The following is a 16,144-nucleotide window of genomic DNA, read 5'->3' on the forward strand; positions in this document are numbered from 1 at the left end:
CAGCCAGACAGGCTTTCCAGGACACTGCTGTAGACTACAGTCATTTTGTTGCTGCCAGAGCTCTCTCTTCACAGGAAACCACACATTTTGTTTTTAGAGTTGGCTCAGTATTCATTTCTCCTCCCTTTGCTTAGGAAGTGGGAATGTGTCACCAACGGGTAGGTAGACAGAAAAAAATAATTTCTTAAAATAAAGCAGCTGTTTGCTTCCAAGCACCTTATAAACTGAACGCTATTAGTAATTTCATGAAAAATAATGCCTGCCTGTGCAGCCCATGCCTGCTGAAGCTGATGGCTCAGTTGTCAGGATTTCGGTTCTCCATTCCCCAGCAATGTCTTTGGCTCAACATTTCCACCTTCACTTTTCAGTGTGCATTTATTTTTGTTCCCACCTGTGATGGAAGTAGATTTCATTGCAAAGGGTGATGGCTTCCATTAAGTGGAAATATTTCTCAACTTGATTAATTATCTGTTCACTCACAGGCCTTTTCCAGGTGGCCTCCAATCTGCAAGATCATGAACAACTTTGTCTTGCAATGTTACGTATACTACATCTAAGCAGGCAATCTTCTTTCCCTGGCAATATCAGACTCAGAAGCCTGCTTTCCTGGCACAATTCTTTAATTGTGACATAATAGTACCCACTCACACTAATGATATATGTCAGACACATGAAGCTGCAAGTTTCAGGGCATTTATTGGAGCAATTCTGAAATATTTTGTCTTGCCAACCTCTTAGAATTATTGTGACAATGCATTTATGTAAAGAGTAAAGCACATCTTTGGTCTTTACCACTTTATTACTAACCCTTATTTGTGTTTTCTTCCTGCTGTAGATATTGCATTGACTCAGCAGAGATTGTTACATTTCATGATGTATTTTATAAGTTTGCATGTTCAGACCTATGGATATCTACATTGCTGTGATCCATATGAGTTGTGACCCTTAGTATATCATAATGATGATGTCCTCTGTATTTCCAAAGATAGAATAAAGGAGTCAAGTACATAATCTAAATATAGAGTCCCTAGTCAGGAAGGAAATGTACATTTCCATCTGATTATATCCTCTGACCCAACAGCAACTGCCAATATATCCATACTTATAAATATTTTCTATTTCTAGTGGTGTTGAACATTTGGAGGTATCAATAATAATAAAGTTATGTGTTGGGCACAGTTCCATTGGAAGCACTTAGAGGCGTGTAGGCAGTTGAAACTGATTTCTGTTGTCTACCAAAAAAAGAGAGTCTTTTATTAAGAAGTGTGTCTTCTGAAACATTTAATTGATGTGCTGTTATGGTGGATCTGGGAACAGCAGTTTGGTTGCCTTGGGCAGCCATCCTCTCTGCTAGGACATGTTCCCATTTGCTGTAATGCACTAATATTATGAATTCCCATGCCTCATCGCCCTTTTTCATCGAAAAAGGCACATTTCTATCCAGGGTTATGTGGTCAACTTGAATCCAGGGATATGTGTACTAAAAAGGTTCCACTGTAATGTTTTTCTACTAAACATTTTAAAGAAGTTTAAGCATTGTCACCTTAGCATGGATGAATATTTGGCATGATATTCTGAAGAAATATACAGATTAAAGTTAATCAGAACTGTGAACATTCAGTAGATTTGAAAAGCTACAATTTTAAGAAAAAGATATAACTTACCATTTAACCACATCTCCACTGTAATACACACTGAAATAACTAAAAACATCTTGCAGTGGTTTCAGCAGCCTAACCTCTAATTGTTGGCTGTGAACGTGCATATAGCCACGCATAAGTATATGTGGATGCTTGAATACTTCAGTTTTAACAAATACTTATCAATCTAAATAAGACTGTTTCACTGTTTATCACTGATGATGTTGAAACTATTTTCCCATACATGTTTAGATTGGATTTACTGAAAGAAGGAGGACAGGATATACTATGATAATGTTAAATCTTCCCTTCATATTTGCATCTTAAGAGCTCCACAAAGAAATATATTAAATCCAACTAAGGCTGAAGTGATTCCTCAAAAGGAAAACTTGAAAGAGAGAACTGTCAGAAACCTCAAAGGCTAATTGCTGTGCAAATTCCACACAAGAAATAAAATGAAATACAGTAAGATAAATCAATGAGTCATCCTGTAAAATTATGAATTAATACATTTTCTGCGGCAAAGGAATCCCTCAGAAAATTTTTGGGATTATTTTAAGAAAGCAATGTTTAACACTGAGCATAAATGTAAGTTTGTGTTTATGAGTCTTTAAAATACAAGGAGATCTATAGGTACCTAATAAAGTCAGGAGGAAGAATATATAGATACACTATTAAAGTGTGTAAACTGTTCAAAATATATTTACTGTTGGAATTTGCGGCTTTTCATTTCACTTCAAATCTTTTCCAGCTTTTTAGTGTACATTATCTAGCATTTCATATTCTTATGTAAAGTGTTTGTTAGGAACGTATACATACTCGCCTATACTGATAGCTTGGTTTGGGGCTAGTGTCCAAGAAAAGAACACAGGCATTTACAAGCTCAAAAACTTATGTTTTGTGGCATTTTGTTATTCTTCAATGAGAAACAAACTTCACATGAATCCTCCCCTGATCCCCACTGGACAGCTAGTAAAATCAACATCACTTCTTGTAGCTGTTTCTGTAATGTTTCTTCTTCGATTTTCCATGCAAACTCATTGTGGGCTCTTTAACAGTGAGGGAGATGAGCAAACTGTCTCTGAGTTTGGCTCAAATTTTGAATTAATGGAAGAGAAGAAATGCCGTGTAAGCTGGATCATGACAAGAGATAAAACCAAGGCAAATTTGTGAAGATTAACATATATTTGCTTCCTAGGACCCTGCTAGCCATATTTATAACACTGTACCCCCAGATATTCTCAGAAAGTTAACATAGGAAATTCATCACAAGAACACACCCAGAAGTTATTTCTTTTCCATTTATCAATGTAAATGAATTTGCATCCCAGATGAATTCTTCCTAATTCCATTACCTTTGTCTTCTGCAGGTTTAAACTTACCTCATTCTGTATGCATAGTTTTTACATTCATAATTCCTTTTTAAAAACCACCTTATTTTCCAAGGCTTGTCACAACATTTTGAAAAATAAAGAAGCCCAGAAGACTAAAATAAATATTTGCTTTTGAATATGGTATGAGTCTAAAATTCTAGTCCCTGAAGAATGATAACCTGGTGAATGAGAAATCTGTTCTAAAAAGATATGTTTACTTTATAATTAGTAAAAATATATGAGGAATGTGTAATGTGTAACTGTAACAAAAAACGAAAAAACCTACTGGCTAGTATTTATTTACTTTCATGCATGAAAATCAATGGAGATGCAAAAGAAGGGACTCAGAGATAAATAACCTGTCATCTTTAGATTACTTATTTAATTTTTTTAAATTTTCAAAATCTAGAACTTTTCTAAGGGATGACCAACTTGTCAATTATATAAGGTAAATTAATGAGTTCAGCTGGTTTATGGGTTTACCTATATCAGAGACGTCATTTTTTTGGTAGTAACATAAAATCATCAAAATTCTAATAATCATTTATTATCCAAGGATTTTGGATAATGGAGGAAAAGTTTGAAAACCTGCTGTTTCTATCTTTAAATTAGATTTCAGGCTGTGAATTCTTTCAAACCTAACAGTCTAATATTGATTTGTTTGTGGTTTAATTAATAAATTTGGGCTTAGACTTAATATAATTAATATTAGACATCAATAGATAGTCGTCTCCCTGCTTCTAACAAGGTTAAGTCTCTGCAACATGAAATGTCAAATTCTTTTCTTAAATTGAGCTCCAGAGTTTGGTCTTCAATTACATAAAATCAAAATCAGGGCCTCAAGATTTTTTTATGTTCCCATTAAACTGAAGGATAATACTGAGATAGGAGCAGAGTCAGAGCACAAGGCTTGGGAACTTGCTTTCTCCATTTGGTGTGCCTGACATCCTGTCGTGGTTTAAACCCAGTCAGGCAGCTCGTTCACTCACTCCCCCCCCCACACACCTTCTTTCCCTCCCCCTACTCCCAGAGGGACAGAGAGGAGAATCGAAAAGAATGCAGCTCCCATGCGTTGAGATAAGAACAGTTTAGTAACTAAGGTATAACACAAATCACTACTGCTACCACCAATGATAATAATGATAAAGGAAATAACAAGGGAAGAGAATACAACACCTCACCACCCGCTGACCGATAACTCGCCCCCCCAGCCCGACCAAGCACCGACCCATACCTCCTCCAACCCTGCAGTCCCCCAGCCCTTCCGGGTAACTCACAGTTACATCCTGGGCATGACGTGCTGTGGTATGGAATAACTCTTTGGCTAGCTTGGGTCAGGTGTCCTGTCTCTGCTTCCTCCCGGCTTCCTCTCCTCCCTGGCAGGGCATGAGGCTCACAAAGTCCTTGGCCAAAACCAAAACATCCTTGTTATCAGCTCTGTTCCCAAGCCGAAAGTCAAAACACAGCACTGCACCAGCTACCAAGGAGAAAAATGACGGCTGCTGCTGAACCCAGGATACATCCTCAAAATAATGGCCTTGTAACTGCTGGGCAAAGGTGCAGTCCTTTCCCAGCAGAACCACAGTGGGGGAAGTTCATAGGTCAAAGTCATTGATTGCATGTACTATTCATCAAGGATGAATACTGCAAGTACTTACCCTGGAGGGCAGAGGAAAATGGAAAGTTTGTGTGTATTTTAAACAGCCCAAGAGGTGAGCAATAAAATCTAATAGAGGTTAGCTGTTCTGTACCTGAACTTAACTGTAATTAGCTGGAAATTTTTCACTGTCTTGATCAGTATCATCACTGGGCCCTGTAGTTTCTAAATAAACTTGCTGTAAAACACTTTATAATCTCTTCCTGCTAGTAGGATGATACAAATATCCAATCTGAATATCTCACCTGAGTCATTTTGTTCAGCCCTGCTACTGCACTAAAAATAAGGGATTATTTGTCTCTGTCATCAGTCTGAAACTTGATTTCCTATAGGTCAAAAACGGTGTTTAAAGGTGGAAGAGTACTATGTCATACAAATACACTTGACATTTTTAGAATCACACACCAATGGAAACTAGGTATTCTGGATTCTTTTAAGAGTTTATGTATTTAAGCTTGAAATCATGAGAATATTTTTTTGATAATTGAAGTGTTCATGTGTAAAGAAGATCCTCAGAATTTAAAAGAAAAAATAGTACATATAAATGTGCCCACTGAAATAATTATTCCTCATAATACATGTTCTTCTAATTGAAGAACAGAAGATCCTAAAGTAAAAGTCCCTCTATCAGTGACTCCTTATAAAATGGCTGCTCTGGACATAAACCTGATGCCCAAATCTAGCTTCCATTAGTGAGATCGTTAGCAGATTTTTTAAACACTAGCTGTAAGCCTATTTATGAGGTTCATTACTGTCTTGTATTGCTAAAAAAAAGAAACAAAAAACGCCACCAAAACCCAATACAAAATAAAAAAAAAACACCACCACCAACAACAAAAAAGATTTTATCTTTGTATTCTACCAGTGAACAATGGGTTTTTTCATTCTATGAAACTTCTGTTCAAAAGAAAACGCAAGTATTGCTAAAGCTTTTGTTAAGTTAGGCAATAACTCCCTTTTTACAGTTTCTTTTACTTAAAGCCAGGACCAAAATGCTTGTGGTCTCTACAATTGCTTTCAACATTTCACACGTAGCGAAATGGGGTGAGAACATAAACAACCATATCTATATTAGCATCGTGAACTTACTGGTTTGTATATTTTGCAAATTTGTTTGAATTTATTGCTTTGAACTAGAATGACAAGATTTATACTGAAGAAACCCCTCAAAACCCCTTCTTTGTGAAGCGATTCCAATATAGGAAAAAATACCCCCTCCCTCTCACTCTTGTCTTAGATACATAGATCAGCTGGAAAAGAAAGAGTACTGATCTATAAGCTTGAGGGGACTATACGAAAAGCTAAAAGAAACATCCCTACATCTCCTATAGATCACAAAGTTCACATTGAATGTATATTAAACGATTAATTTCTTGCACTAGAAAATATCACAGCTTCCTTATCATCCTGTTCCACCTTCTCCATTCACATTTCTTTTCCCACTGAGATATCTCTACAAGGTTAAAGAGACAATGTCAAAAAGAACTAATCGGTAGCCAATCCTCTACTAAATAGTTACAAAACAATCAGTCTTATCCCCAGTTAATTCTGAAACATGGGCAGGTGGTTAGTCCTGTAAAGGCCCTGATCTGCAGCTTGTGCAAATCAGTGTCACTTCACATGAACACAATTAGGCCAACTTCACACCATCTAAGAATGTGCTTTAGGATTTAGTTTAGCTAATGTCAGAGCCCACAAAAAGCAATCCTTGATTCTCAAACCTGAGGTCAACTTAGGCAAGCAGTAAGTTATTTCTTGCTTTTGTTTGTTTATAATTCAGGGTGTTGTTGTTGGTTTATCTGTTTTTTTTAAGAAAGGAAAGATAAGTATATTAAGGTGTATCTTAGAAAACTTAAAACATTTTATGGGGCTGTGTAGACAACTGATGCTATCTTCAAAGGCAATAATAACAAAATGTACTCTGTAAATTGTATTTTATCCTCATAGTTTAATGTTTTTAGTATTTTTTTAATAGCTGCAGGGATTCATAATGCAGGTATATGAAAATTAGAATTTCTCCACATTTTGCAAACTTTTTATTATGCATGCTATAGGCAAGCTAGAAAAGATAGGTATTGTAGTGATTAGGAAGGGATACATTATTGCTACATTATAATGCACAAACAGGTTTTATGTTCTTCTGCATAATATTAGAAGCTCAAATGTATTGAGTCACAGCATCTTATCATCACTCAGCTTTTAAATTAAGGCAGCAATCATTGATTTATATCAGGCATAAAGAAGTTCCCTTGTCACATTACTTACTGATACATGGGGTGTAATTCTGATAAAGTATGAGAGTATGCAGTAGGGTTGTTAAGAATTATTTGCATGCATGTAAAAAAAAAAGGCAAATTATATACATTTTTACTGTCAACCTGTTCCTCTTATTATCTACTACTATCTGCTAAAAAAAAAAAAAATTCAACAAATCTGCTTGCACATTTTTTCATGTTATAAGGTTTAAAAATAAAATGTAAATGCAATATGCCTAAAAGTTAGAAATATATCTATGATAAAGGGATGCAATCATATCTTGCATTGTTAAATATCACAGGGTAAAGAAGATTATGTTAAAGACTACTTTGATTGGCAAAAATTCATTCAGTTCTTTAGCTAGTAATAACTAGACATATTACTCTATTTTCTGAAATTAGTGAACAAAAGCCCAGGTAGTAAGTTAAATGAATGGGTGAAAGTGTGTGATTAACTCATTTTCACCTTTTTGAGACTGCAGATTGCACATGTAGGCAGTCTTCTGGGCTTCATTTGCTCCCAGGAAGAAAGCTTGCAGATCATGCTTACTGATCATGCATTCTTGTTTATATATCATATTTCCTGGGATCCTCACACTCCTGAAGAGCAGTGAACATTTTCAGTGGTCCTATAGAAAATATCACCTGTAGAAAATGCACCATAGTCTTGTCCTATGTTTGTAAGCCACCTTCAACACTTGCCTAAACTAACAACCAAAGCAAAATAATTGTTCAGTGAAAGCTGTTCAGCTTTCATGTACATTTCTTAAGGAGCTTTAATCAAGATTTCTCAAAGTGAAATTAATCACTAGCCATTTCAATTCCAGGATTTTATTAAACTAAATGCTCACTTCTGCAAATTCATTGATTAGGGTGCTTGAATTTAAAAACTGATCATTATTATATTTTTTCTTTGTTCACTGGGTAAATCATGGCAAAAGCACAGATAGAAAATGATGATAAATCAGATATCAATGACAGTATAGGAAGCATGTTATACTGTGATACTTTACGATACACTTAGGCAGTCAATTTTATAAACTATAGCCCACCAATGCTAAGATATTACCACATCATAAGTAATGTCTCCTAGAAAAACAGAGTCCACTAAATGCATATACTCCAGGTTTTAAATAGAACAGAACAGAGGCATATGGTATATTATTTTGATATTGCATTTGTAAACCTTTGATTTGAGGCTTATTGCTCTTGTTCCAAATAACCCAGCTATCATATAGTTGTAAATGTCATATAAAATGGACTCAAGTTAACTTCTAAGAGTTGCTAAAATAGTCCCTCTGGTTGATAAAAGTATATGGTTTGAGATTGTTTTCTCTTCATGATTTGATATTGTGATAGGTGCTTGCTATTTCTTACTTCAGTTGTCCACAGTTTTCAGAAAGGAATTATCATCTCTATCATTTAATGCATTGCAGTTCCATAAGTACAAATGTGAATAATTTAATGCATATTCTGATGCTTGCTGTATCTTAATGGTGAAAAGGAATAGAACAGAATATTAAAAAAATCAAAAAAACTTCAAATGTTTAAAAAGAAATTGCTTGACAGTTACATTACTAAGCTCTTATAAGTTATATTTTGATCTTGTAAAACATTGTTCATGTTACAATTTCGTTAAATAATACCCATGCAAGTGTTATTCAGATTGAAAAACAGCTCAATTCCCTTAAATAATACAGTAGAAGAATAATAGAAAAGAAATAAAATATCAGAAATACTCAATCTGTAACAATTTTATTTGCAGTTTTATTTCTTTTCAAAGCCAGTCCAGTAAGTTTCTCATACATAGAATGATATTTAAACTAACACAGGTGCCTTTGCATGGAAGATTATGTGAGATGATTATGCGAGCTTTTCAGCTTTCCAGCAGACTGGCAATAACAAAAACAGCAATACAGGTAGTATCTTAAAATGGCATATCTATGTCTGTAATCAATAGCTGATCATTGCTTCATTTCAAAAGAGCTCTCTTAGGATTTCTTAGAGATCAGGATTGAAGGAGAGAGAGGCACTATTATACTGAAGCATAGACACAGAGGCACTGCATTGTACCTCAGATTCTGGGTATTTCAAGTAAAACTGTCTTTTATACTTCTTTGGCAGAAGCCAAATTGCCATGGTGTATGGTCTTGTTATAAGAATATGAGAAATCTTTTAGAGAGCATCTTTGTAAAACTGAGATATTTGTATGCCACAATTGCTGACCCAGAGTCCAGCTGAATTTTGCTGTCTTTCCTCCTATAATCTGGAAAAATTTCAAAGGATCTGATGATAAATTATAAAACTCAAGGCTGAGTCTAAATCAGAGTTGCTGTGTTGATGTTACCTGGCATTAAGATGAACATATGCAAAAAGATGCTGAGAATAAAAACTTTTTCTATTACAAGATTAATGCCACTGTTTGTTAATAGTTCCGGAATCTGACTGCCTTAGCTAATATAGAGTGTCTGGATAACTTATTATCCAGCATATGGATTTTACTATTTGGCCTGATTTTGCTTTTACTCCACCACATTTATTTGGAGACACTGGTGTAAATCAAACCCTTATCTTTATAGGTGTGTTCCAATGTGTTTTTAATAATTGTGTTCAGTGTTTTCAAATAAAGCACTTACAAGGTTACAGAAACATATCTAATTTTACCTAACACATTTCTGCTATTCAGAGAGAAATTATGGAATAGATCATTACTAAAATTTATTTAAATAAAGCACCTTATTCCACTGTTCTATGCACCTCTTTAGACTTGTATCTTACCTACATTTACCTGGAATCTTTTTCAAACCGGTTTTAAGCCTGCAGTGGCAACTTCAGCTAGAGGACTTCCAAGTGATGAAAAACCCAAAATGCAGCAAGATGCTTTAAATTCTGATACAGTTCAAACATATCTATGTCTGTATTTCCTGTCTCAAAATGTTTTTATCTGCACTAAGCTTGTTTTCTGCCAATGTTAAAGAAATTAATAGGACTCAGAGATTTATGTAAAATTCATGCCTTAAATCCCAATTTCATCTCCTAAATTACACAGAATACTATCCTACTATTTCAAGAAATATCAGATTATGTTTATGTGGAGCAGAGGTGATAGGAGAATTATTTTACTCCATCTTCAAAACAGGTTATACAAGCCAAAGTGGAATAAATATTCTTCTTAAACTGAATTCTTTACAAGGATTAGCATGGGCAGTTAGGAAAATCTGTAGGCAGTATGGCTCACAGAAAATCATTGCTGAGATTACTCTGGTTTTTATTTATTTTTGCATAAGTTAAATATAATTTACTTTATGGTATATTTATATTCAATAACAGGATTCCAAGTTGTATGATGGTTTACTTAATAAGCCATTTGTAGTTACTCTTTACATGGTGCATTCATCTGTCCATGTGAATTGTTCATTCAAGATTTGTATTGGATAAAATATAGTTTGGCAGCAGACAACCAAACCACCAGTTATGTAACAGCCTTGGTAACAGTGTAATGATAGCTAAACATTCTAACACTTTGAAGAATCATCACAGTTTGTGTTTTGCACAAAAAAAAATGCAAGTGAATATAACAGATTTTTATGTTTATCCAATTATATTTACAGGTGTAGGTGTATCACTGTAAGTGGTAGTGTGCACAGAAGAGGAATCAAGAAATAATTTCAGCATCTCTCCTACGAAAAGAGGCTGCAAGTTGGGGTTGTTCAGCCTGAGAAAGATCAGGGGAGACCTTATAACAGTCTTCCAAGTGCCTAAAGGGGGCCTACAAAAAACCTGGAGAGGGACTTTTCACAAGGGCATATAGTGATAGCACAAGGGGGAATAGTTTTAAACTGACAGAGGGGATATTTAGATTATATATTATGAAGAAATTCTTTACTGTGAGGGTGGTGAGACACTGGCACATGTTGCCCAGAGAAGCTGTGGCTGCCCCATCCCTGGCAGGGTTCAAGGCCAGGTTGGACAGGGCTTGGAGCAACCTGGTCAAGTGGAAGGTATCCCTGCCCACAACAGCAGGGCTGGAACTAGGTGATCTTTAAGGTTTCTTCCAGTGCAAACCATTCTACAATTCTATGATGATTCTATAATGATTCTATGATTTTAACTATCTTCAGTATGTTAAAAGTAATTTTAAGAGGAGTCTTGGGTCAATATCAACATAAGATATGTATGGTCCTTTCTAACCCTAACTATTCTATGATTTGATCAGGTTGGACAGTGCCTTGGATGACATGGTTTAGTGGGAGGTGTCCCTGCCCATGGCAGGGGCGTTGGAACTAGATGATCTTAAGGTCCTTTCCAACCTTAACTATTCTATGGTTCTATTCAAGATCTCCTGATGACAAAAGCCATCTCCTGATAACAGAACTGGCTGTCTTGAAAAATGGGAAACAAATTAAAGAAAAACCCAAACAACCAAACCCTACTTTTTCCTATTAGCGCCTGCCTAGCAGGTTAGGAGATCAAAAGCAGGCACAACAACTTTTTTTTTCACCCGCAAGATAAAATTGTATACTTACAGAGCTTCACACTTTCCTTTTAGAGCCAAGATTTCAGCTCTATCAATACACAGAAATCCAAAAACAGTGAAAGAATTAAGAAAGGAAAGACAGAAGGGCAGGGGAGAGAGAGAGAGAAGGAAGGAGGAAAGCTGGACAGCTGTTATTTTTTGGTTAAGGATACTATATTTTATAAAGAAAGCTCTCAGAGAAGAATGAAATGTTTATGTGCACATTCTTTACAGATGATAGTCATTTAAGAGAGGCTTTGCGGTTAACCCCTGCCAATGGAAATTTATGGATTCTAATAGGAAAGAGAATTATATACTACTACAATTTACAGGAAAGTTTTATTTTTGAAGTATTGACTACGTGGTTATGAAAAAGATGTTTTAGGAGAGTAGTAGTGAAATTAGGATTTGTTCTTGCTCCTCCTGAAATCAGTGGATGATTTAACAAAAGAAAATCTAGTTCAGGGAATTTTATGCAAAAGTTAGACACCATTTTCTAATTTTATATACAATTTACAGCATTTTTTTCTGGCAGGAAGTTAAGGAATTTTATTTTTTTTTTAGAGATTAATTCCATTATTTTTAAATGTTTTACAGCAACCTCTCTAGGTCAGAAAAATAATTTGGTAAATATTGGATGTTTGACTATTATAATTCAGCTGGGGGTTACTTTGTATCAACATCTTAATAAAGCTTTCTGTAATAGAAAATAAATCAGAAGCACATAGTTATTTAAAATTGTAGAATAATAATCACTACTGACTCAAATCAGTACTTCAGTGAAATCTGTCCTCTTCCTCTATTAGATAGATCGAATTCTTGAAATAAAAATAAAATAAAACACTGAATGAATGACAGAGTCATGGAAAGAACCTTCTTTGGAGTTTTTATCAAGATTTTCCTTTCAGCAGCCACATAGCCTTTCTGTCATTTTAATTAGGAAGAATAAATATGGATCACTTTGCACTGTATTCTACATGTTACTGCATGCTGACACACCTCCCCCACAAGTCTGACCACATATCTAATCTTGATTAGATGTTAATAAGCTTTAAAGAGAAAGAAGCTGATATATGAAGTTTAATCTCTTCTTATGTCTTAAGAAGGACAATCAGGGCTACATTTCAAAAAAGACATTTCAAAAAGCTGTGCAATCAAATGTGATGAGGCAAAACCAGTCATTTTTGAGAACAATTGAGCAGGTATACAAATAAATGCATACAGAAATCCAAATATTTTATAGGAACAAAGAAGCTGTCCTATTTTAATTGCAGTTGATATTGCAGAACAACAGAAATCATGCTTGAACAGACCTTCTAAAAAGCACATTCCTAAAGCAAAGCTGAGATTTTGCTTTTTAAAATTACTAGAATATCTCTGAAGAACCATCTAAAGTTTTAGTATTCTCATTAAATAAGCTACATATTAAAAAGTTCCTCAGTTAGTTGTCTCCATTCTCATTGAGATCAATAACAATCAGTGCTGGCTCTCTACAGAAGTCTCAGATTTATTTAGGCAATTTTTCATGGCAATTTTTCATTCTTAGGTGCTTGCTTGTCTATTGTAATCCAGAGCTCTGAGCTAGGTGGATAATTTCTCATTAAATGCATGGCAGCTAGCCCAAAAAAGACGATGCATCTCCAGAAATACAGCTGTGATTCCTACTCAGGTCTGCCTAGGCCAAAGCATTTAAGCTCCACAGGCACAGAACTTTTAGCATTAGTATTTGCCAAGCCCCTGAAGTTCTGTTTCTCCGCACACAGAAGAGCTCCATTCCTGATGCTTTGCTGCTCCCCACTTAAAAGATATTAAGACCAACAAGTCTCCATCTTCTAGATACCTTATATCTTCAACTTCTCAGTCTATTTGGCATGCTCCAACACTTCCTATCACATGCATATGAATCAAGATTCAGAGAAAACCCTCTTTCCCCCTCAGATAATACTGGTTTTGCTGGCACATACATCAAAGTGTTTATATAATAACTTGGAGTTCCTCACTCAAGGCCTTTCACCCTGAAAATGAAACCCTAGCTGTTCCATAACAGTGCTTAAACCCCAAGGTATTTAAAGAGAAACAGGAGGAAATATTTTTATTCTTTTAAAGATGTTTCACCAAGAAAAAAAAAAATCTCCATTGTGACAGGGATTGCACCTATGACATTATAATACTGGAGGGGAGGCTCCACTGGTGTGATGTTGCACCCTACATACTTAGGCAAAGAGAAGGAGAGAGATCCTGGAGCAAAGCTATACATTTCCAAGTCCCTAACACAGTATCTTAACCCGGCTATGTGCAGCAGTGTTTGCATGAAGTTAATTGAGATGTCTTTCATATAGCATGTCACTACATGGCATAGAAATATCCTGCTGTAAATCAGCAGAAAGGAAAGTAGCCAGATGCTGAGGATGTCACTGCTGGTGTTCTGGATCATGCTGCACAATATTTCACTGTCAAGGATCAAAGGTAAACTGACTTAAAATTCAATGTGTTTCAATACAGGTAGTGTTATGAGATATCTCTGTACATAGGGTTGATAGTCACAGGCCCAGATCCACAGCTGTTTTGAATGGCTATAAGTGGAGCAGCATTAACTTGGAGCTGCCTTTGATTTACGCTGGCAGTGTTCAGTTTGGCTGGTTTTGGTTTGGTTTGGTTTGGTTTGGTTTGGATTTGGATTTGCCAGTTTGTTTTGTTTTGGTTTTGGAGGGGAGCCTGTCTTTCCTATTCCTTTTCCCATAATACTGTATTTTTATTATCTTTAGTCCACCCATCTGCCCAACCTTCTCTTTACCTGTTCGCCTATCTGTGGGCATTGCATGTTCTTGCAGGTTGTGAATTAACTTAAAATCTCAACCTTGAAAGGTAATGATCCCATTTTGCAAGACTTTGTTTAGGCCTCATCTAAGATCATCAAGAGCAAAATATGTTAGACTAGAAAAAAGACTTAATAAGGAGAGACTTCATAATGTACAGCTATATGAAATGTTGATGAGGGAAGTGAACATATGATCTGAGAATGAACTTGCTTTCATTGTTGTATTCAAATATAAATTGTATGCATAAGATAAAATGATGAACGTAGACATAAAAGGGGAAGAAAAAGAGTGAGGATTATTTGTTGAGACAGAAAAAGATGTCTGAAAACTTTGCATACGACACTTACTATTCATATTCTGAACATGTAAAACCACTGTATCGTATCAGTTTCTCCTTACATTAAATAGGAAAATGCTGAGAGATGGGAAGGGCAAGCCCAGAATAAAACATTCATCAGATACAAATTCAGCACTGCATTATGTGGTGCTGCTGCTCAAAACAAAAAACAATAAAACATGTTTCTAACCTTTTCTGCAGTTTCTAAAAGGCTTTTAACAGTATTATCACATCAGACAAATTGTGTCTTTTCTTGCTAACTGGAAGGTGTGACTTTATAACTGTATTTAAAAGCTACTGTGAAACAATGATCCAGAGTATTGTCTAAAAGCATTTGTTAGGACATTCATTCATTCTGTGGTAGTACATGCTCAGGGCATAGTTCCTGACAGGGATAAAAGGAAGATTGCATTTTGATGGCCAAAGACACCTACAGAAACAAGAGAGAAAATTTTGCAACACTGTGTTTGTTTTTTTCTTCAGTATATCACAGTGCTTTGTAGTGGGAAAGAGCAGCTTTTAAAACAGTGAGATGTTGTCATGGTTTAAACCCTAGCCAGACAGCTTGTTTACTCACTCCCAGTGAGTGGTGCCGGGCTGGAAGCAATCGAAGCCCCCCCCCAGGGGCTCTCCCCTTCCCCGCTCCCAGAGGGATGGGGAGGAGGATCGAAAGAGTGCAACTCCCACGGGTTGAGACAAGAACAGTCCAGCAACCAATGTACAACACAAATCACCACCGCTACCACCAACGACAACAATGATGAGAGAAAATAACAAGGGAAGAGAATACAATACCACCGGCCAAGAAACAAGTCCGACCCAGAAGCCCCTGTGTCCTTCTGGGTAACTCCCAGTTACCCCCCACCCCAGGCATGATGTGCTGTGGTATGGAATACCTCTTTGGCTACCTTGGGTCAGGTGTCCTGTCTCTGCTTCCTCCCGGCTTCCCCTCCTCCCTGGCAGAGCATAAGCCTCACTAAGTCCTTGGTCAGGGTAAACATCACTTAGCAACAACCAAAAACATCGGTATCACCAGCACTGTTCCCAGGCTGGAAGTCAAAACACAGCACTGCACCAGCTACCAAGAAGGAGAAAACTTGACTGCTACTGCTGAACCCAGGACAGATGTAGTTAGGGTATGCACTTTACAACCTACCATCTTAGAAAGGGGAGCAGAACTACAGCAGTGAATTTGAAAACTTAAAAATTAACTAAGAAAAAGATGAAGGAAATCATTTTAATATGTTCTGCCACAGAGACACCGGCAGATAAAAAGAAGATATAAGGCATTTTACACCTGACTAGCAATTAGCCGGCTTTTAATTCCTACAAACATACTTACAAGTTATTCAAACTCAGAAAAAGTCCTCTAATTACTATTTTTTGCTAACTTCTTCTGTAATCAATGAGAAACTTAACATGAGCCAGCAGTGTGCGCTCACAGCCCAGAAAGCCAACCATGTCCTGGGCTGCATCAAAGGTCAAAGGAGGTGCTCCTGCCCCTCTACTCTGCTCTCATGAGACCTCACTTGGAGTATTGTGTGCAG

At 36.2% G+C, this 16,144-nt stretch overlaps 1 long non-coding RNA gene across 1 annotated transcript in view; it reads right to left on the minus strand.

The window, feature by feature from the left end:
* Window positions 1-2,283: 2,283 nt before the first annotated feature.
* LOC133279743 (uncharacterized) overlaps window positions 2,284-16,144 on the minus strand; it is a 36,092-nt gene continuing 22,231 nt past the window's right edge. Inside the window, exon 3 of the long non-coding RNA XR_009746969.1 lies at window positions 2,284-2,609. This is a non-coding gene — a long non-coding RNA (uncharacterized LOC133279743). The remainder of the gene's footprint in view (window positions 2,610-16,144) is intronic.

Source organism: Pezoporus flaviventris, unplaced genomic scaffold (assembly GCF_033815535.1).
Source record: "Pezoporus flaviventris isolate CSIRO_AGI_PZ_B2104156 unplaced genomic scaffold, CSIRO_AGI_Pfla_v1 ptg000002l, whole genome shotgun sequence".
NCBI lineage: Eukaryota > Metazoa > Chordata > Aves > Psittaciformes > Psittacidae > Pezoporus > Pezoporus flaviventris.